Source organism: Giraffa tippelskirchi, chromosome 12, assembly GCF_054371585.1.
Source record: "Giraffa tippelskirchi isolate mGirTip1 chromosome 12, T2T-mGirTip1v1.2.pri, whole genome shotgun sequence".
NCBI lineage: Eukaryota > Metazoa > Chordata > Mammalia > Artiodactyla > Giraffidae > Giraffa > Giraffa tippelskirchi.
In genome coordinates, this window is record NC_137286.1 from 140,047,430 (window position 1) to 140,070,776 (window position 23,347).

Here is a 23,347-nt window from a genome sequence, read left to right on the forward strand (position 1 = left end):
TGAACACCAAAGAAGACCAAACACCGACTAGATCACGATGTTAAAATATCTAGCTAATGCTGATGTATGGCAGAAACCAACACAATATTGTAAAGCAATTATCTTTCAATTAAAAATAAATACATTTCTTAAAAAAATACCTAGCTAAGGAGGTGAACTCAGTGAAAAGAAACCTGGATGTTTTTTGTTTTTGTGTTTTGTCTGCATGGTGCCACATAGCTGGTTTGGGTTTTGTTTTGACTTGAAACAATGCATCCAGTTGCTTTGGTGATTCAGACACAGAAAAAGAGTCCAGAGAAAAATGAACGTTCCATCTGACATAACTTTGTGGTATGGAGACTTCCTTCAGAAGACTACCCACTCTAGGCATCTTACTTAATTTTTTTTTTTTAATGGGCTCTTTTGGGTTCCATGGAAGGAAGAATGTTAAACCAGCATGAACTTCTGGCTTAGAATCTCTGGGAAAACTGCGTTAATAATGCAAACTCCCAAATTCGGAGAGGAACACATCCATTTCCTCCGTGGAATTTCCAGGGATTGGAATTCAGGCAGCGGCTTCCAGGGCCGCTCTGTGATGCTCTTCCCAGCGTGGTGCGAGGGAGCGACGGCCACCAGGAGCCTCGCCGGCATTCCCACGCCAGCCCAGCGACAGGCTGCCTGCCCCAGGGGGCCCTGGCCACTGGGCAGCTGGACTCGGTCTGCCTGGTTTCAGGGCCTGACACTCCAGTGAAAAGGCTGTACACGAGCCCTCACCCCTGCCTCTCCATGGTACCCAACAAACTCCTAACCATTTTGCAAGATGCAGCTTAAAGAGCACTTCTGTGAAGTCTTCCCTGCTCCCCAGAGACAACGTGCTGGCCCTCCCCCGGTCCTCCTTGCACCGGGTCAAGAGTTCTGTTGTAATACTTTGTGTGCTGGGGTGGCTGGGTGTCCCTGAAACAGCGTGGGGGCGCTGAACAAAGGACACTGCCACACATGTCCAGATCCCTCTCCTGCCCATCACTCAGCCCCCCAGCCCCCCATAAGAGCTCATGAAAGGTGTTTTCACTAAAAGTAGGCCCCGAGACCTCAGTTTCCTCCATCAGACAACCTGCCTCCCAGATGTGTACAAATATTGGCCCTTCCAGTGGACTTGCTCAAGGTCAGACAGCTGGCAAAACCAAGACGCCGACCACAGTCTGGAAGTGAAACCGCTGAACCACATGGGTGCACAGCCGTGAACCCCCCGTTATGCTCCCCACAAAGGAAGTGCCAGAGGAGTTTTTCGAAGCAACAAGAACATAGCTGAAGTCTCTTTTTCAACAGCTGCCTCCCTCAGAGACCTGACCAAGGGTGTTCGAGGTCCTCACAGTTAAAACAGCCAGTCGTCCAGTGCAGCCAGGGAGCCCTGCCACCACACAAGTCCCTCCTCTAGGTAGGCTTCGTGCCAGCTCGAGCCCCTCCCAGACTAAAGAGCCCTTCACACATTTTGCCAGGATGGCCCCCTGGGAGGATTGGTCCAATGGCTGGACGATGTCGTGGGTGGTATAAGGAAAGGGGTTCCAGGAGAGGGCTGAAGGAGCTGGACCCAGACTCAAGGATGGGGCTTTCTCTTGGCTGCTCCCCACTCCTGCAGCACCCCCGTGGCCCCCACCCTTCTGTGCATCACCTCTCATTCCATCCAGCACCTCCATGTACTGTCCTTCTTCTATTTCCCTTTTCCTTATAATTTTTAACCTTCCTTCTTCTAGCAAATTCTCAAACCAAAAAATAATGAACAAACATAGGGAAGAAAACAAAAGTGGGTAAAAGTTAATTTTTCCAACGACGTGTCTGTGTTTGGGAAGTAAGTCTAGTGTCCTTAAGCTGTGAACTGCTCGCAGGAACCTCCGTGGTCCTGCATTTACTGTGAACTTGGCAGGGGGAGTTTATTGGCCCATTTCACTGCAGAGAGCCGGACGCAGAGGAGAGCTAATACTGTACTTTGGAAATCCATGGAGAAATGTCAGTGAGGCTGCTAATTACTCAGTAAATTAAACACTGCTGCCAAAGCTGCTATTTCTCACGTCCGGCATTTTGATCGCGCCATCTTAAAGCAGGGCCAACATTCAGATTCTCGTTAAGCTATCGAGAAGACGTGGATCTGGCAAACAGGTTACTAGTCCTTTATGTTTCAGGAGACGTCATGTGAGTGTGCAGCCTGCAACTCACGTGGGAACCCAGAAGGCTGCTTATGAATAACAGAGATAAAAATCTGCTTTCTATCCCGTTCTTAACTTTATTTCTTCGGGAGAGGACATTAACAGAAAGGTAGCAGTAAATGATTATTTATAAAAACAGATATTTTCAAATTATGATAAACATTCCACTTTGGATGACTGAGGGTGGAATCCCCCCAAATCATTTTTTTTTCCCACAAGTTGGCTTTGTAAAGACCTTTGTGAAAACCAGTCCATCTTTGCATCATCTAAGGAATTTTAAATTGTGACATATATTTATGAGACTATTTCGGGCAAATATTTTCAAAATAAGTAGCAAATAAATGGGTCATGAATTTGCATCCACTGCCTCTGAAAATGAGCACATTTGAAAACAGTTTGCTCCAAAGGCGCCATTTGCCTTTTTCCTTCCTTCTCAGAGAGCATATGTGTTACATTAGTACTCAGAAAAGAGCATGTTTTCATAGCCTCCAGTGCTGCGTTTATAAAAATCGTGATGATTTTAGGACTGCACCTTCCTTTTTTGAATTTTCAAAACTTGTCCCTTTTTGCTCTTTTATTTTCTTTCAACAAAATAAAGACTGGAGAACCCCTTTAAGAAATTTTATACATTCCCACAGAGTCGCAGTTTGTTGACCTTCAGGCCACAGAGTAAAACCTTCCTTTTAAGTCAAGCATTCCCCATTGGGAAGTGCTCCAGCTTTTTCTTTTTATGAGGAATTTTAACTGCTGGACTTAATTTAATTATTGTATTTTGTGCATACACCCAGAAGCCCCAGGGCATGAGCTTTACTTTTTTTCAAAACTTTCAAATGAATATCTTGAGAAATGCACATTTCTGATGGTAACCTTCCTTCTTCACTTGTATTTCTAATCTAAATACCAGACTTGGGTGGTTCTGTTTCCTGACTTATTCGTGGAGAGGCTTCAATGTCACATGTCTTTGCAACAGACACTCTTCTCCAGTAGACACAGAATATGGTCATTTGAGTCCTGAACGTGGGAGCCCAGGCTTCATAGCCAGAAAATAAAAACCATCTCCAGTGGAACTACATTTTAAAACTTGATGGTTCTGGGGACATAGTCTTCAATGAAAAGGGTTCCTAGTTTGAAACCAGTAGCATGCTGGCCCCATGGTTGCAGTTTGCCACCATCTGTCCCTAGAGTTTCTGTGACATAGTCCACGACATCAGCTGCTCCTCCCAGATCTCTCTCTCTCTCTCTCTCACACACACACACACACACACACACGGAGTTGTCATCTCAAGCTAAGGGCAAAGACACAATATCTTCATTTCTCCTCTCTTCTTATCCATAAACAGTTTCACTTGAGCCTTCTGATTTCTACTTGGAAATCAAACACTTTGACCACATTCTGACTCTCAAAGACTTTTTTTTTTTTGGTATTGACTTAAAACTCATATAGGAATATTGGAATCTGGAACAAACATAAACTTGCCAGATTCATAAGCTCCACCCAAAATATTTCATGAGGGTTGGACCACTTATTAAGTAAGTTTCATTTTAGGATTTCTGAGACCTCTGAATTTAGGAAGATGTTTCCAAGCAGAATTATCTTCTAGGTGAATCCAATTCTCTTATTTATTATGACTTAAAATTGTAGAAGTCACAGCATTTTGGTGCCAAAGAAGGACTTTTAAGATCACCTTAGCCAAAGATCTGAACTCTGGCACATATTAGAATTATCAGGTGAACCTTTAGTAAACACTCCAGTTGAACCCCATCATTTTGCAGATTAAAAAGAGAAACAACCAAATGAAACTCTGAAAGACACAATATGGCTTTTACATTAGAGGTCTAAGGTACAATACCATAACATGATTTGGCAACTCGTGGCCAGGCTAAACTTTAAAAAGCAAACTTAGGTTTCCATCATTATGTTTTGGGCCACACTGCTTGTACAATAGTTGACTGATTCTTCCCATGATACACTTTCAAATTTTATCCACATTCACATCCCTGACTGGTCACAGAATAGGTTGGAATGGTCACAGCGTTGAGATGTCCCACATTTAATTTTTGAAACAAGGTACACTTGTGTGGATGTCTGCCCTTCCTGGGAACTCACTAAAGTTGGCTCTTTTCAGTGGCAGTGTCATGCTCCATGACTGATATTCTGCGAATTTATTTTTCCTACATGTACTTAATATCTCGGCAAAAAGCAGTATTTCTCCCAGTGTCATCTGATGATCTCAAAACACTCGAACCATAGAGCTTTACAACGTACTGGTTTTATAAAAAGAGAAGCAAAGGGATGTCTACTAACAGCTCATCCGAGTGAGTCCTAGGGTCCCTCGAAGGCAGAAGTGAGCTTAGCTGTCACCTCTGATGGCCTCAGGAGAGCAAGGGAAACCACGCTGAGAGCAAGGGCTCCTTCTAGGAAGAAGTCTCAGCTGGGGTCTCCTCGGTCCTTTGAGCCAGCTTCGTCAACGCTGGCCCTCACCCCGCCTCCCCAAGTACAGCACCCCCTCACCCTTCCCACACCTTAGCTGCCTCCTATTCCCCCTTCCCCATGCATGGGAGATGGCATGCTTGCAGGTCACCAAGGGAAAAGGGGCGCTCCAGTCATTTGGACTAGAGGGCCAGGGACCTCCCAGGAGAGATCCAGGGAGCTTTGATCTCAATGATTTGCCTTGGGCTGAAAGACCTCTATTTGGCCACTCCTCAAGGATCCTAATAAGGCCAGGACCTGGGATCCCAGATGCAAACCTTTTTTCTTTTCTTTTTTTTTTAACGAAAGGAATGCCGAGATGCAATGATTAAAGCTATAGAGTTACAGGGAGATGGCACGTTAATATGTGGCATTCCTACATAGAATACGCTCATTAATTCACTCCTCCGGCAGATATTAATTGAGATTCTACGGTGTGCCTGCAGTAAGTGATGTCACTGTGTCAGTGATGGGCTCGGAGGGTCATCCTGAGGCTGGCCCCAAGGCCCCCGTGTCCAATAGACCCATCAGAAGGGAAAGAACGTGGGTGGTTAAAGCCTGTTTTATTCTAGTGCCCCAGCCCCTATCCTGTTCTAATTACTCTTCCTTATCCTTTACAACAAACATGCACCAGGCCTGAGACCAAAAAATAAGGAAGAAATCAAGAGTATCTTAGAGGTAGATTCTCATGCAATCATAAAAAAAAAAGAATGTTTATGAAAAGATTTTTAAAACATTTAATGACAAGAACTGCTGAAACATTTGCCCTTGCTTGGTTATTTCACTTTCTTCCCCCTTACACTTTTCTTTACCTTTCAAATTGGCTACAATAAACTCATATCACTGTGATAGCCAAGAAATAAATGAATGATAAAATTGTTGTTGTTTAGTCGCCTCAGTCTTGTCCGACTCTTTTGTGACCCCATGGACTGTGGCTGGCCAGGCTCCTCTGTGCATGGAATTTCCCAGGCAAGAATACTGGAGTGGATTGCCATTTCCTTCTCCAGGGGCTCTTCCCTCCCCAGAGATGGAACCCAGGTCTCCTGCATTGGCAGGCAGATTCTTTACCATCTGAGCCACCAGGGAAGCCCAAATGTGGGATTTTGGATTTTTCCTTATTTTCTAAAATGGATATAAGTTTTATAAACAGAAAAATGTTTGTTACTGTTTAATTTTGTTGTTTTAAGTAAGGATGACTAGAGGTGAGCAAAATAAATCTAGGCAAAAATCAGAATTTGTTTTTTCTTTTTGTTTGTTTGTTTTGTTTTTTGTTTCCCACTCGAAGCTAGTGGGATCATAGCTCCCAGACCAGGGATCAAACCCAGGCCCCCACTTTATGCTGTGGAAGCATAGAATCCTAACCACTGGACTGCCAGGGAAGGCCCCCAAAATCAAAATTTGGATGAGAGAGAAAGTTCATTATTATTACAAGAGTAGTCAGAAACTGGACCAGAGAAAATTTAAAGCAATAATATAAGTTTTTTAACTAGCAAACTAAATCATTTATTGAGTGCAAACCTCCAAGGCCAGCACTTACAAGGCTGGTGGCAGTATAACTAGGTACAGTCCTGGAAAATATTTGGCAATGTGTGTCCGCAGACTTACAGTCATTTACTTATTCCTTTTACATCTGGATCTGGGAAATTCTGTGATCCTAAATATAGAAAAAGCCTCATTCACAAACATAACTCACAGTTGTATCATTTAAATTAGAGAAGTATGGAAACCATGATGGAATATTAAGCAGCCACTTAAAGCTTGTGTTTCTGAATAAAATAAGGAAAAGCTTCATTTAACAACAGATAGCAAGCTGTACGTGTAGAGTCTGAAGCTAAACTGTCTGACCTCTACTTCTTACATTTGAGGAACCTTGGGCAAGAAACTAGCCTCTCTGTGCCTCAGTTTTATTCTCTGTGAAATGGGGGTGATAGTGGTACGTATCTCATAGGATGGTTATGAGACTGAACTGAATTAGTACATATAAAGATGAGTACCTGACACATAATATGCCCTCAACAAGTGTTAGCTGTTATTATTATTACAATGTGATTTTGTGTGTGTGTAGTCGCTAAGTCATGTCTGACTCCAGGCAACATATACTGGAGTGGGTTGCCATTTCCTTCTCCAACAGTGTTAATAAGAAATCACAACAGGAGAAAATTCACCAAAATGTTAGCAATTACTGTGTTTGGAGGTAGACCCTATTGCTGATTTTCATTTTGACTTCTTTTAACATTTTTGTGTTTCCAAATTTTTCATGAAATATATATCAAACATTAAAAAAAAAACAAGTTGGAGCTAATTACAAACAGAATCTATGAAACACTGCTTTTGATGGTACTGCGGTTACCTAGAAGGCCTAGAAGGCCCTGGGTAGAGAGGCTGTGGCAGGAAGTTTTCATATGATCTGAAGCCTCCTGCTGCCAGGATGCAGGCATGGGGAGGATGGGCTCAGCTCACAGGAAGGACCATGCCCAGAACTGGCATGAAAGGAACCTGATCCCTGCCCCCGCCTTGGGCACCCACTCCCAGTGGATTCTGGAAAAAGCCTGCTCCTTCTCCATTAGGAGGATCTTGATGTCATTAGCAGCCTCAGAGAACTGGAAAAGCGGTCGAGGGAATGTTTGAGATACTGCGGGAGGAAAAGAGATCCCGAACGCCACTCCTTTCCAGCTGTCCACCCTCGGAATTCCCTCTCCCGGAGGGGAGGGCCCGTCTGCTCTGTTTACACCCCTGGACCTGGTGAGAAGGGCGGTCTGGAGGGTGGCTCCCAGACCATTTGTGGAATCATTCCTGCTTCCAGGCAGCAGGCCACAGGCAAGCCTTCAAAGAAATACCAGAAGCCAAGTGCACTCTCTGTCATCACTTAATAAGGCTTGAAGCTTTTCATATAACAAAAGGGGATGACGCGGTTCCCCCTCGCCTTGTGGGAACCCAATCATTCTTCCGTCGGCTCTACACCAAAAGGGCTCTCTCTTACCTTTAAACATTAGATCTGACTAACAGTGGGCCACCAGTGCTGCTGGTCCATAAAAGAGGAAGTAAACAACTGTTGGCGACTTGACTTCATCACACAGTATGGAAAGGAAGGAATTGTAAGTTGCCATGACAGATAATCTAGTATTATTTTTGGCAAAATGCACCAACGTGTCAAAGTAAAGGAATGTCAGCATCATTTTTTTAATAACTGTTCTTGCGAGGCTGGAATTAAGCCACAGAGACAGAAATTTCTTCTACTTTGTTCATTTCTAACACTAAGCATGATGCTTGTTCTTAATCAATTTTTGTTGAATGAGTTAATGGATTGATGAACAAATGAGAGAGGGTCTCCTCTCTATTGTGTTATATCATGGGGATATAGAAAGAAATAACTCACAGTCCTACCCCCAGAAGCTCACTTTAGTGGTGGAACCAGACACACTAATAGAAAATGATTCAAATACAAAATGACTGATTCCAAAAATCATACCACTAATAGTAGACATGTTTCAGCTCCTCCTATGTGTCAGATACTTATACACAGTAAAATGTCATCCCTAAAACAAATTAAATTAAAAAAAAATTAAGGGCTATCCCCAGCAGTCCAGCCGTTAATATTCCACCCTTCTACTGCAAGGGTTCAATCTTTGGTCAGGGAACTTCGATCCTGCATGCTGCACAGTGTGGGGGAAAAAAAATTAAATTAAATGTGATCCCTTCCTTCAAAGTTTACAGTCCATTCTGGAAAACAAACATGAAGCATAGAAGGCACAATACCACAAGGAAAGCAAAACAGAAATGTGTACTCAGTTGATTTAATCATGCAGACTGGCATCAGGCTGCTTGAGTTCACAAAGCTATGTAACCATGGACAAGTTGCTTAGCTTCTCTGGGCTTTAACTCTCCCATTTGTAAAATGAGGTTAATACTAGAACCTATCTTTTAGGGTTGTTATTATGAGTAAATGAGTTAACATCTGTAAAACTCGGGATTTTTTACAAGCAAGCTTGTGCTAAGTACTGAATATAAATATGAAATAAACTTTCCTGTGTTCTATGAATTTTAAACTCTCATTAAGAACTCTGTTTGACTTTCTCTTTGTGCATGCCTGATGACTCTCCCCTAATAGGACTTGCTTCAGGGTGTAACTCCAAAACCGTGGACTTGCTCAGGTTAATCAGGGAAGGAAAGGTAAGATTCCTGTTTGTGGAAAATAATAAGCACTTAAGGTGAAGTTGCTCAGTCGTGTCTGACTCTTTGTGACCCCATGGACTGCAGCCTACCAGGCTCCTCCGTCCATGGGATTTTCCAGGCAAGAGTACTAGAGTGGGTTGCCATGCCCTTCTCCAGGGGATCTTCCAGACCCAGGGATCGAACCTGGGTCTCCTGCATTGCAGGCAGACACTTTACCATCTGAGCCACCTGGGAAGCCTGAATAAACATTTAGCCAAAAGAAAAACATTCTCAAAGCCAAGAAACATCTAAGTGAGGGTTGCAAATGCATTCTAAATAACTACTACTCCCTCTCCCTTAGTCCAGGGCAGACATGGCTAATCAACCTCAGAATCCTTTCCAACTGAGTCCAGATGCAGGCTCAGAACTGCCTCCAAACAGACCTTAGGCAGTGATGGCTAAGCAGGGCCTATCTCATGTCTCTTCCTCTGCCTCTCTGGCCTAAACCTTACCTTTGGGTTGGCCTCAGAGTCCTTTTTCTCACTGAACACACTGGGTGGCTTTCTGTCCCCCAGAGCCATGGCGTGACTGCCCTTCTCCTAGGATTGAAGCCTGGATCCCACGGTGACCTGCCTGCCCCCACTCCTAAGAGATCACCACTGTTGTTGTTCAGTCACCGAGTTGTGTCTGACTCTTTGCAATCCCATGGGCTGCAGCACACCAAGCTTCCCTGTCCTTCACTATCTCCCAGGCTTTGCTCAAACTCATGTCCATTGAGTCAGTGATGCTATATAACCATCTCATCCTCTGTCGTCCCTTCTCCTTCTGCCCTCAATCTCTCCCAGCATCAGGGTCTTTTCCAATGAGTCGTCTCTTTGCATCAGGTGGCCAAAGTATTGCAGCTTCAGCATCAGCCATTAAATTAAAAGATACTTGCTCCTTGGAAGAAAACCTATGACAAACCTAGACAGCGTATTAAATAGCAGAGACATCACTTTGCTGACAAAGGTCCATCTAGTCAAAGCTGTGCTTTTCCAGTAGTCACGTATGGATGTGAGAGCTGGACCATAACGAAGGCTGAGTACCAAAGAATTGATGCTTTCGAACTGTGGTGCTGGAGAAGACTCTTGAGAGTCCCTTGGACAGCAAGATCAAACCAGTCATTCCTAAAAGAAGTCAACCATGAACATTCATTGGAAGGATTGATGCTGAAGCTGAAGCTCCACTATTTTGGCCACTTGATCACCAGTGGGGCTGGTTCTGTTAATACTCGGCCCTCCCTGTGGGTCTGTGGTCACTGGCTGACTCTGATTGCAGCCAAGCAAGTCACTTACCCCTTCTCTGAGCCACCAGCTCCTTCTAGGTAAACAGACCCTCCCTCAGCTTACTGTGAGGATTGAATGTGATCGTGTGTAAGTGACGCCGGCTCTTTGTCAAAGGTAAACGCCATCTTCTCACCAGCCACACACAGTGCCTTCGTGACTTCACCCCCAGGGTCCCGCAGAAAACAAGGCTGGGGGCTTCAGTCCAAGCCACCAGTGTTCCCACTCAACATAACTGTCAGACCCAGGGATCAAACCCGAGTCTCCTGTGCCTCCTGCATTGCAGGTGCGTTCTTTACCCACTAAGCCACTTGGTAAGCCTTAAAAAATGTTAGTCCTCAGTCGTGTCTGACTCTCTGTGACCCCATGGACTGGAGCCTGCCAGACTCCTCTGTCTATGGGATTCTCCAGGCAAGAATACTTGAGTGGGTTGTCCTTCCCTTCTCCAGGGCATCTTCGTGACCCAGGGATCGAACCTGGGTCTCCTGCATTGCAGGCAGATTCTTTACAGTCTGAGCCACCAGGGAAGCCCCTAATTCAGGCCAAGCCCCTCTATTTCTGGAGCCTCTCTCATTACCTCCTCCAACTAGACCTCAGTATGGATGACTCAGTTATGAGCTCCTGTCTCCTCTTCAACTGGGAGCTCCTTTGCAGTATTTGGACGCAATCTCAAAAATGACAGAATGATCTCTGTTCATTTCCAAGGCAAACCATTCAATATCACAGTAATCCAAGTCTATGCCCCAACCAGTAATGTTGAAGAAGCTGAAGTTGAACGGTTCTATGAAGACCTACAAGATCTTTTAGAACTAACACCCAAAAAAGATGTCCTTTTCATTATAGGGGACTGGAATGCAAAAGTAGAAACTCAAGAAACACCTGGAGTAACAGGCAAATTTGGCCTTGGAGTACAGAATGAAGCAGGGCAAAGGCTAATAGAGTTTTGTCAAGAGAATGCACTGGTCATAGCAAACACCCTCTTCCAAAAACACAAGAGAAGACTCTACACATGGACATCACCAGATGGTCAACACTGAAATCAGATTGATTATACTCTTTGCAGCCAAAGATAGAGAAGCTCTATATAGTAAGCAAAAACAAGACCGGGAGCTGACTGTGGCTCAAATCATGAACTCCTTATTGCCAAATTCAGACTGAAATTGAAGAAAGTAGGGAAAACCACTAGACCATTCAGGTATGACTTGAATCAAATCCTTTATGATTATACAGTGGAAGTGAGAAATAGATGTAAGAGACTAGATCTGATAGAGTCACTGATGAACTATGGACGGAGGTTCATGACATTGCACAGGAGACAGGGAGCAAGACCGTCCCCAAGAAAAAGGAATGCAAAAAAGCAAAATGGCTGTCTGAGGAGGCCTTACAAATAGCTATGAAAAGAAGAGAAGTGAAAAGCAAAGGAGAAAAGGAAAGATATACTCATTTGAATGCAGAGTTCCAAAGAATAGCAAGGAGAGATAAGAAAGCCTTCCTTAGTGATCAATGCAAAGAAATAGAGGAAAACAATAGAATGGGAAAGACTAGAGATCTCTTCAAGAAAATTAGAGATACCAAGGGAACATATCATGCAAAGATGGGCTCAGTAAAGGACAGAAATGGTATGGACCTAACAGAAGCAGAAGATATTAAGAAGAGGTGGCAAGAATACACAGAAGAACTGTACAAAAAAGATCTTCACGACCCAGATAATCACTATGGTGTAATTACTCACCTAGAGCCAGACATCCTGGAATGTGAAGTCAAGTGGGCCTTAGGAAGTAGCACTACGAACAAAGCTAGTGGAGGTGATGGAATTCCGGTTGAGCTATTTCAAATCCTCAAAGGTGATGCTGTGAAAGTGCTAGACACAATATGTCAGCAAATTTGGAAAACTCAGCAGTGGCCACAGGACTGGAAAAGGTCAGTTTTCATCCCAATCCCAAAGAAAGGCAATGACAAAGAATGCTCAAACTGCTGCACAATTGCACTCATCTCACACGCTAGTAAAGTAACGCTCAAAATTCTCCAAGCCAGGCTTCAGCAATACGTGAACCATGAACTTCCAGATGTTCAAGCTGGTTTTAGAAAAGGCAGAGGAACCAGAGATCAAATTGCCAGCATCCGCTGGATCATCAAAAAAGCAAGAGAGTTCCAGAAAAACATCTATTTCTGCTTTATTGACTATGCCAAAGCCTTTGACTGTGTGGATCACAATAAACTGTGGAAAATTCTGAAAGAGATGGGAATACCAGACCACCTGACTTGCCTCTTGGGAAACCTGTATGTCAGGAAGCAACAGTTAGAACTGGACATGGAAAAACAGACTGATTCCAAATAGGAAAAGGAGTACGTCAAGGCTGTATATTGTCACCGTGCTTATTTAACTTATATGCAGAGTACATCATGAGAAACGCTGGGCTGGATGAACCACAAGCTGGAATCAAGATTGCCAGGAGAAATATCAACAACCTCAGATACGCAGATGATACCACCCTTATGGCAGAAAGTGAAGAGGAACTAAAGAGCCTCTTGATGAAAGTAAAAGGGTAGAGTGAAAAAGTTGGCTTAAAGCTCAACATTCAGGAAACTAAGATCATGGCATCTGTTCCCATCGCTTCATGGCAAATAGATGGGGTAACAGTGTCAGACTTTATTTTTTTGGGCTCCAAAATCACTGCTGATGGTGATTGCAGCCATGAAATCACAAGACTTTCCTTGGAAGGAAAGTTATGACCAACCTAGACAGCATATTAAAAAGCAGAGACATTACTTTGTCAACAAAGGTCCATCTAGTCAAGGCTATGGTTTTTCCAGTGGTCACGTATGGATGTGAGAGTTGGACTATAGAGAAAGCTGAGCACCGAAGAATTGATGCTTTTGAACTGTGGTGTTGGAGAAGACTCTTGAGAGTCCCTTGGACTGCAAGGAGATCCAACCAGTCCATCCTAAAGGAGATCAGTCCTGGGTGCTCATTGGAAGGACTGATGTTGAAGCTGAAACTCCAATACTTTGGCTACCTGATGCGAAGAGCTGACTCATTTGAAAAGACCTTGATGCTGGGAAAGATTGAGGGCAGGAGGAGAAGGGGACGACAGAGGATGAGATGATTGGATGGCATCACCGACTCAATGCACATGAGTTTGGGTAGACTCTGGGAGTTGGTGATGGAGAGGGAGGCCTGGCGTGGTGCAGTCCATGGGTTCGCAAAGAGTAGGACACGACTGAGTGATTGAACTGAACTGAACTTCCCTGGGATGCTCAGCCTCAGGCCGTTTCCATCTCCTCCTGCCTCTGCCTCCTCCCTCTGACTCTTACCAACAGTCCTACCAAGTATGGGTGTGACATCCCCCCGGCCCACTCCATCACACAGGGCCTGCTCGGGTCCCACCCCCAAATTGGAAAAACCAGCCTCGACCCCTTAGGACCCAGCCAGCATTCCCGTCCAGCGAGTGAATCAGGAGCCAGCATCCCTGACCCTCCACCCCATACCCACCAATTTGTCCTGGGCTCAGCCTGAGAGGCAGCTCCTCCAGTGCCCTTCTCTTAAAGGCTCCATCAACATTTTCAGTTCAGGCGTCTGTTCAGTTTACAAGTCAACGGGGAAACACAATGAGCCCAGGCGGAAAGGTGCCTTACCAGGGAGCAACTCAGCCCAGAGAGGACCCAGGGCGGCCACGCGACCTTGAAATCTTGGCTGGTTGATATCTACGTTAACCATGGATTTGCGTGGGGAGCAGCCGCTTCTTTTAATTGCTCTGAATAAATATGCTGGGTGATTTTCAGAAAGATGTGGACGGCAGCAGCACCAGTCTGTATTACCAGGAAGTGCTTTGTGGGTATTGTGTGCTGAAAAAGGCGTTACATCAATTGAAACTCCTTTTTCCTTGGAGCTGAGTCCTGAAAGTTCATGCAGTGAGAAACACTTCTCGCCGTGCACAAACTGTGAATTGTATATAAAATTAAATTTTCTGATTAAAATCTGCATTGTTGGGTCTCCTGCTGCCCACCACCATTTCGGATACTATTTGTGGTAATGGCAACGAGGGAAACCTGTTATCATTGATTGTAAACTGGCTTCACTCCTACGGCTTAAAAATCTGGAGAGCTTTAGTGTGCAAACATTGCATTTTCCGTACAAATATTACCGAGCCAAGGTTTACTACTGATTCATCAGCCAGGGTGCCAGCGGGTTTGCAGCCCGACCCCGACAGCCTTAAATCTCCTGCTCACCCAGACCTGGGCCGCAGGCAGGCTCTGAGAGGTGGGAGGTGCCCACAGGAGGGTGAGACAGGCATCCAGAACCCTCTGCTGGGGTTTTATTTAGGATTTTTTTATGTGGACCATTTTTTAAATTCTTTATTGTTACAGTATCGCTGCTTCTTCTTTTTTTTTTGTTTTTAATGTTTTGGATTTTGGGCCATGAGGCATGTGGGATCTTAGTTCCCGGACCAGGGATTGAACCCATACCCCCAGCATTGGAAGGCAAAGACTCAACCGCTGGACTGCCAGGGAAGTAAGCCCCTCCTTTTGTTTTTTTAGGGTTTTTTTTGTCTGTTGTTTCTTAATTTTTAAAATACCTTTCATGGCAAAGTCTCAACCACTGGACCACCAGGGAAGTCCCCCCTCCTTTTTTTTTTTTTGAGATTTTTTTTTGTGTGTCTGTTGTTCTTTAATTTTTAAAATACCTTTCTTGGCAGAAGAAATAAAATTCCCTGGCAGCCCAGTGGTTAGAGATCGGGGGTTTTCACTGCCAGGACAAGGGTTTGATCCCTGGTTCAGGGGAACTAAGATCCCTCAACCCTGGCCAAAGAAAACAAAAATCAATAAAAGAAAAGCAAAAAGAAAAAATATTCAAATCTTTCTTCACAAGGGCATTATTATTTGAGAGAGGAAGGAAGACAGAGGAAAAGATGGGGCCCAGGGAGATTCAAATTGAAGAGCCCACTCTCCCCCCACCCCTGGCCCAAGAAACTGACAGACTGCCTTTTACAGATTTACCTACCTGCACGCCCACCCTCAGCCCCTGTTCTGAGAATCAGCCTCACAGAAACCAACTACAGCTCTGCACAGCATCACCAATAGAGGGGTGTAGGCTAATAACTGTGTTTGACACACTCAGAATCTGAAACCAAAAAACGAAGAGGGTTTTTTCCTTAGAAGATGTGCGCTCGGAAAATTAGAACCCTGAGGGCTGGTTTTCGTCTTTCCTTTCCCCAGCTTTCAGTTCACAAGTGAATGCTCCCCAGAAGTCAACATCGGCCAGGCGCACTGAAATATTTTTTATTGCTTTCCAACCATTAGAATAGATTGTTCCTCTCTTTCATTTTGTAAATCATTTTGTGGCATGGGTAATACAAAATAGCTTTGACTTGCAAAGGAAGACACAGTCGTGGCAGGGGGAGGATTTAGCAACATGATTGATCCAATTCAATGTATCTCATATTTTGACAAAACAAAGCCAAAACGAACTGGTTTCTTAAGGAACAACCTGGTCTGAATACAGTGAGTCTCACCAAATCTTTCTGTAGAAAAGATCATGAAGGTTACTGGCAAAACCAGTGCTGTAGAAGCCGCTCAGTCACTCCATGTCTCACTCTGCCACCCCATGGACTGCAGCACGCCAGGCTTCCCCATCTCCTGGAATTTGCTCAAACTCATGTCCATTGAGTCAAAGATGCCATCCAACCATCTCACCCTCTGTCGCCCCCTTCTCCTGCCCTCAATCTTTCCCAGCATCAGGGTCTTTTCTGACAAGTGGGCTCTTCGAATTCAGTGGCCAAAGTAGTGGAGTCACTTCCTCTGAGGGAGGAAATGCAAGGGAAGTGAGTTGAGGTGAATGGGTACTCAAAGAGCCCAAGTTCAAAGATGAAATGGGTAGGATCCCACACACACCCCACGTGGGCTCAGAGTGTCCTTTTGCAGCTTCTTTGCCCTAACAGTCAATCCTAGGCATTCATATGCATTCATCTAAGCTGTCCCACCTGTGGAGGAAATACCTCAGGGGTTGAGACAGGAAGTGCCCAGTAGGGTTCCTGACCCAATCCAAGCCCCCCTCCTTCATCTGTATTCCTACAGATAAGAGTTTGGGGAAACCACTATTATTATGCCTTCTCTTTTCATTGCATAGTTGCATAATGATTCAATAAATTGAAATAATTTGCAAATCTGTGAATTAGCTATCTTTGGAAATGATTCCATTGGATTTCTTTTCTCCCTCTAAACCTCCCTGGTGTTTTCTAGTCTTTCACAGTTTCCTTGACTCTAGTTAGCACCAACCTGAGTTTCTCACAAGGTCATTGTTGTTTGCTGTTCAGTCGCTGTGTCACATCTGACTCTCTGCAATCCCATGGGCTGCAGCACGCCAGGCTTCCCTGTCCTTCACTATCTCCTGGAGTTTGCTCAGATTCATGTCCATTGAGTTGGTGATGCCATCCAACCATCTCATCTTCTGTCACCCCCTTCTCCTGCCCTCAATCTTTCCCAGCATCAGGGTCTTTTCCAATGAGTTGGCTCTTCACATTGGGTGGCCAAAGTATTGGAGCTTCAGCTTCAGTCCTTCCAATGAATATTCAGGGTTGATCTCCTTTAGGATTGACTAGTTTGATCGCCTTCCAGTCCAAGGGACTCTCAAGAGTCTTCTCCAGCACCACAGTTCAAAAGCATCAATTCTTCCGTGCTCAGCCTTCTTTATGGTCCAACTTTTACATCTGTATATGACTACTGGAAAAGCCATAGCTTTGACTATATGGACCTTTGTGGCAAAGTGATGTCTCTGCTTTTTAATACACTGTCTAGGTTTATCATGGCTTTCCTTCCAAAGAGCATGCATCTTCTGGTAATCCCAAGAAGGGATGGAAATCTCAGTCTTCCATCAAGGAAGAGATGGGTCCTCAGATAGGCATCTACAATGCTGATGGATGGCCATCGCCCAGTTTTCTCCCCCCATTGGTTCTCCAAAGAGAAAAGCCAGGCCCTATTCACCCATGAACCTCCTCCTCCATACAGATCGCAAAGGCTTCAGGTTGATCAGGCCAATAGCCCCGCAATCACTCTCTTTCTCAGCCAGAATGGGGTGTTGAAAACCTGTCACTCACCAGCAAGAAGAGGTGAGATCCATGTCAGCTTCATGTCCCTTCTCTCCCCATTCCCTCACCTCCCCACCCCTCCCTCTTTCACTTGGTATGGAGTGTCTTCTTTCCATTTTCCTTCTACTTCTTGTCCCCTTCGAGTTCTAGCTCTTTCTTTGGGGGTTGGCAGACACCAGAGGGCAACATAATCTCACCTACTTGTCAGTTCTTTCATTTCACCAGTAGAGGGAAGAGTTTGAGAGAACCTACAAGAACTAGGAGGTACATGGAAATGATTTTTAAAACATGGAATTAGCTAGTGCAATACAACTGCTCTCTCAAAGGCATCTCGTGCCAAGGCATTCTGTTCCCGTTGGTAAATAATCTGTTATAAAACTGTTGCAATGCATATTAACTCACCAGGGCACGACACTGGCAAAATTTCCCTCCAGGCTACATTTTGCAAGGAGACAACTTTTCACGTGATGTGAGACCTGAGATTAAACTAACAGAAGTCATACATTATTCAAGGTAAAGCTGACACTCCATGCCTTCCTCAACACTTAGTTTTTTGAGATCTAGTTTTTGTTTTGTTCCTGAAATAATTGGTAAGGCATTTAGCCGTGAATGGCTTGTTTTGAGTACTTGTCGTGGTAGGAATCTAGGTGTTTTGAGCACTGAGCTGGGCAAGTGAAGCTGAGTCACTCAGAACAATTGATTACAAGCCAAGCAGCAGAGCCTCTCGGGGTAGGAAATGCCCAAGGAGCCCCTGTTAAACTTGCAGGAGCCTGCTTCTCCAGGGCCAGCCCATTCCCCCATGCATATTGAGAGAATTCGAGAAGGTTCCTTTGGAAAATGGTTTGGACAGGAAAGATTCAGAAATGAAACTTGTGCCTCTGCACTGACCATTTACCAAATAATCACCCTGACCAAGTTAGCACTGATACCTTTAAAAAGTAGGCAACATGGAGCTCAGCAATCTGCTCAATTGTTTGGATCTAATTACCTGGACTGGATATTTTCTGCTTGGTGTCCCCAACCTTTGAACCATTTCCAAAGCCGGAGCTTTACAGACAGGGTCTTTGAAAACCATTTTAGGTAGAGTTTGTTGTTCTATCCTTCTTTAGATGGATTTTTTTTTAATCCGAGTTTTTTATCCGAGTTTATCCACATGACTTTGCCTCCATTTCTTCATTAACTTCCTTTCTTTCATTACCCAAAGGGAGGGTTCTTATCCTGAGGTCTAGAAGTGGACTTGAGTACTTCATGAAGCCCTTGAAACTGTGAGTAAAATTCTATGTGTATGTACATGACGGAGGGCTTCCCAGGTGGCGCTAGTGGTAAAGAATTCACCTGCCAATGCAGCAGACGTAAGAGACGTGGGTTCAATCTCTGGGTCAGGAAGATCCTCTGGAGGAAGGCATGGAAACCCACTCCAGTATTCTTGCCTGGAGAATCCCATGGACAGAGGAGCCTAGTGGGCTGTAGTCCATGGGGTTGCAAAGAGTCGGACACGACTGAATTGACTTGGCATTCATGCACGTACATAATGGTCTTCTGGACAAGGGCCCATAAATTCCATCAGATTCTCAAAGGGCTCCATGAGCTCCATCCTGTAACCATGCAATTTAGGCCAGAATTTTCCCAGTTGTCGTGCAAGAACGGGTTCCAGGTGTGTGCTTGTACCTCTGATATCCTCAACCCTTAGGTGACTGGACAGGGCCAGGCCCGGCTGGAGCTTCCCAGGTGGTCATCTCCTGCCAAGAGCTGCCCAGTTGCCATAAAAATATTATCTTCTTGGGACTTCCTGGTACTCCAGCTGTTAAGACTCTGCTTCCAGTGCAGGGGGCATGGCTTCCATCGCTGGTCTGGGAACTAAGTTCCTGTATCCCTCGCAGTGCAGCCAAAAAAACTTTGAAAAATAAATAAATCGATAAATAATACTATTTTCTCTGTGTGCCACCACGAGTAAAAGATGGGAAGCACTACCATGAACTTCTCACTTTTATCCCATCCACCATCTTTGCTCTGGGCATCTCTTCCTTCATCTCCATGGTCTGAATTATCTAGAGGGAAACTTGGCATTGATTCGGCCACCTGTGGTATAATCTGCATTTCGTGTACTTTGCCAGGAAAGAAAGTGGTGTGGTCTTCCCCTCTTCCTGAAAACGCCCCCCGGCTCCTACAGTTTAGAATGTGCCTTGTCGGCCACAGGGCGGTCAGGAAGAGCACCTCATTTCCCCATTTCCTGGGCAATTCCTTTCACTAATCCCACGCACCTGCCCCTTTCCTGCAGTAGCTCATCCATGTGTCCAGAAGCATTTCTATGCCAGCTCCCTAAGTGGCTCCCAGCTTCATTACCAATATTCCTCAAAAGTGCTCTCATGCAAAGATTCTAGCCAACCAAGAAGGACAGAACCCACATACAGCCGAAGACTCAAACATAACAAACAGGGCAAGCAAATCCCTAGGACTCCTGGCTGACACAACATTCCCGAAATAGGGAGACAGTCCAAGCCCTCTCCTGCCTAGTCCAAAACACACAAAATTCCTCACGCTCCACAACCAGACTGGCCATCCACAGTCACTCTCATTACAGGATGTTCAGATCACATTATTTCCCTATCAATGAGGTCACCCTTTTGGTAAACTAAAGAAGTATGCCATTCACTTAGATTTAATTTATGTCACCATTTTGGTAAACTGAAGAAGCATGCCATTCACTTAGATTTAATTTCTGATTCAGATTTTCATCTGAATGACTTCAGCAAAATTTGGCCACAGTCTGCTGCACTTCCCCCAAATCTTAATCCCCTAATTCTTAAATATTCTTCTAGCCCACCTCACAGTTCTATTAAGAGAACGAAACTGTCTTGCCTCCTTTCTTCCAGTTAGCCAAGCTGACAGCCCAAAATCGCAATGACAGTTTCTAACATCTTCAAAACTCTCTTCCTTCCTTCTTGCCTGAACCACCTGAACATATCCCTTACCCTTAACTTTCTTGTCAATACATCATTTCAAAAATGTCTAAGTTCTGAGAGGAAAGAAATTCCTGCTACCCCGTCAGGAACTGTAAGTGCCTGTTTCTTAAATATGTAAGTATAGTGTTACTGACCGGGAGGTCACCTAGGAGAAAGTAAGGAATGTAAGTAAGGCGGATACTGGAGCCACGGGGCGTCCACACACTGTCACCAGCACAGAGCCTCAGGTGTGGGGACTTCACCCTGCTCCCCAAGAAAATCACAAGCCCACGGAGAAGTCTTTTCTTAAAACCTACCACCACTAATTCTAAAATAAATTACTTAGAATATTTCCAACTGTAGTTAGAAGGTTTCCCCCATGGGGGCTCCAGGCCAGACTGTCACACAGCACCGTTCACGAATATTTATACCAAGATGAGCTACTTCCTTCTTAATCAAACTGACAACCGGACTGAATTCAGGATCCCTTTACTTAAAGACTGTAATCCCTGGTAAATCCTTTAAGAAAGCAGTCATATCACTTTTCCATATATTTTAGAAGCAGGGAAATATTTGAATAAATGCCTGAAAATCACCAGCGGTCTTTTTTAAAACCTATTTTTTTAGACAATATCAGGAGTTAACAAAAAACTTAGTGATGGATCCCTAAAATAAAAAACATAGAAAAGGTCACTTTTTCTTTTTAAGAATAAAATAATATGTAGATATACAAAATGCAAAAAAACAAAATGTTTGAATCTTGATTTTAACGTATTTGTTGAGTTGAAGAAAATGAAATGCTTTGCTCCTGTCTGCAGCCATTATAACAGTGGATTTACTAGCTATTATTCACTAACCTTAAGTTTGTACTTTTTTCTTTTTGTTTGCTTCTTAAAATTTTTATTCTTCTAAGTGTGTACTAACTTTTGAAGAGAGAGAGAGATGAATACACTTGGGGGAAAGAACATACTGTATTTTTTGATTACTCATGAGTTTAAAGTATAATGTTTTAACATGTTTTCTTTTTGATCAATCGAAGAGCTAAAGCTTCTTTCACATATACTTCTGTTGTTCGGCCATCTCTAAGTAAATACTAATAAGAAGTACTTTCTACTTGATACTAACTTAAGTTTTTTTGATGTAAGATTCTTAAAGTTCCTTGAGCATCAGTTTGTTAATCCCCAACAGTCCCGGGTGGGAGAAATGATAGGGAAACAGGAAACCTAACTGCTCTCCCCTGAGATCCCATGTAAGGAAGGGAGACCTGGAACCCTGGCTGGTGGCCTTTCATTTTCTGATGTAGTTCTCTCTTAAAACATAAAAACACCATAGGAAAATTAAGGAGAGAAACTTAAATTCCATATATATAATAGCAAGGTGGGCTCTGGACTCGGACACCTTTCAAACCCCAATTATTTGATACTGCAGCCAATGTGAGTGCGCTGGTGTGTCACGTCCTCTTTGAAGCCTTCCCTGAGCGACTCCCCCCAATTGTTTCTGCCTCTCCTGTCCAGACCATGTACGATCTTTGCTGTAGCACCTGGCACATTTAAACTGTCCACATCCACTGGCTTCTACATTTACGTCCCTGGCCACACACCAGACTCCTCAACAGAAGGGGAAATGCCTCCATCACCTGCGTCTCCACTGACTGCCACAGCCATACGACAGAGAATGTGCTCATAGACGAAAGGACATAATCTTGCGTTCTCCAAAACCCTCCTTTTATTCTCTAAATCCCACTTGGCACATTTAGCCTGAAGCTACTCACCATCTAGGGCAAGGATGAATCAAGCCTTTTAGATTTTCCAGTTAAGCTCCAGGTGGTAAGAAACGCAGGGACTAACACTCAAAGTGGGAGGGAGCTGGCAAGTGGAGACATGAATGGGGGCGCATTTCAGGGCAGGATGGAAAGAAGGTGAACAGGAGACAGAGACTCCAAAGAGGTCCCAGAGAGAGGGAGTGTCCTGGTTCCGGATGAAGCCACATAGGCGTTCTGACACTGACAGGAGTGGGACACGTCCCCTGTTTAGCCACTGACCCAGGAACAGAGGAGCCGGCCCTGGGCGGTCCCCAGCCCTTCCCTGCCTCGTCAGGCTGCCTGGTTTCCAGCTTCAGATCGTCTCCCTGCCTTTCCCAAAAGGGACGGCCCCAGCCCGCCTTCCCAGGACTCCGTGCCCGGTGCCAGCCATCCAGGGTGCTCACATGGACGAGCAGGCCACTCCTCCCAGCACCTGTCTCCACATCAACAGGTAACCTTCCTGCTGGGGATGTTGAGCACCACGCCAACCTGCTGAAGACCACCTTTAGGGCCGGATGGACATATTGATGCCCATAAAATCCCACTGCCAAGGTGGGCCGCTTGTCTCCAAATAGGGCCTGCCCCAGAGACAGCTGAGAATCTAGTGAGCTGAGATCGCTTGGTCCGACACACTCAAACTGCTAGTGCCTTAAAGGAGGGGCAGTTCTGAAACATTCAGCACAGGCCAGGCACTGGGCTGATCAGACCTTTTGTTTACAGACTGACTCTTTAATGATGCCATGAAAATCATTCCTCCACAATGAGATGCCACTGGAGTGAGTTGCCATGTCCTCCTCCAGGGGATCTTCCCAACACAGGTTGCGAACTCAGGTCTCCTGCATTGCAGGCGGATTCTTTACTGTCTGAGCCATCAGGAAAGCCCAAGAATACTGGAGTGGGTAGCCTATCCCTTCTCCAGGGGATCTAGAAGCAATATTCACAGTAAACAAAAGCTGGAAACAACCCAATGTCCATCCAGGATAAACAAAATGTGATGAATATGTGCAACAGAATATGACTTCCCCTTAAAAAGAAAGGGAATTATGACACAGGTTACAACACAGATGAACCTTGAGGACTTCCATGTTGAGTAGAATAAACCAGACACACAAGGACAAATAGTGTATGATTCTGCTTACAAGAGGTTCCTAGAATAGTCAGACTCATAGAGACAGAGAGTGGAAGGGTGGCTGCCATGGGCTGGGAGGAGGGGAGAATTGGGGTTAGTGTTTAACGGGTACAGAGTCTGAGTTGGGGAAAGAACGTTTTCAAGTTCTAGAGATGGATGGTGGTGGTTACTCAACAATGGGCATCTTCTTAATGCTGCTGAACTGTACTCTTAAGAATAGTTAAAAATGGGCCTTCCTGGTGGTCCAGTGGTTAAGACTCCATACT

At 44.6% G+C, this 23,347-nt stretch overlaps 1 non-coding gene across 1 annotated transcript; it reads right to left on the bottom strand.

Annotated features, from left to right (window-relative positions):
- Nucleotides 1–8,984: 8,984 nt before the first annotated feature.
- On the bottom strand, nt 8,985–9,057 carry TRNAC-GCA (transfer RNA cysteine (anticodon GCA)). Its single transcript has one exon. It is a non-coding gene; the product is annotated as a tRNA-Cys (tRNA).
- Nucleotides 9,058–23,347: the final 14,290 nt, after the last annotated feature.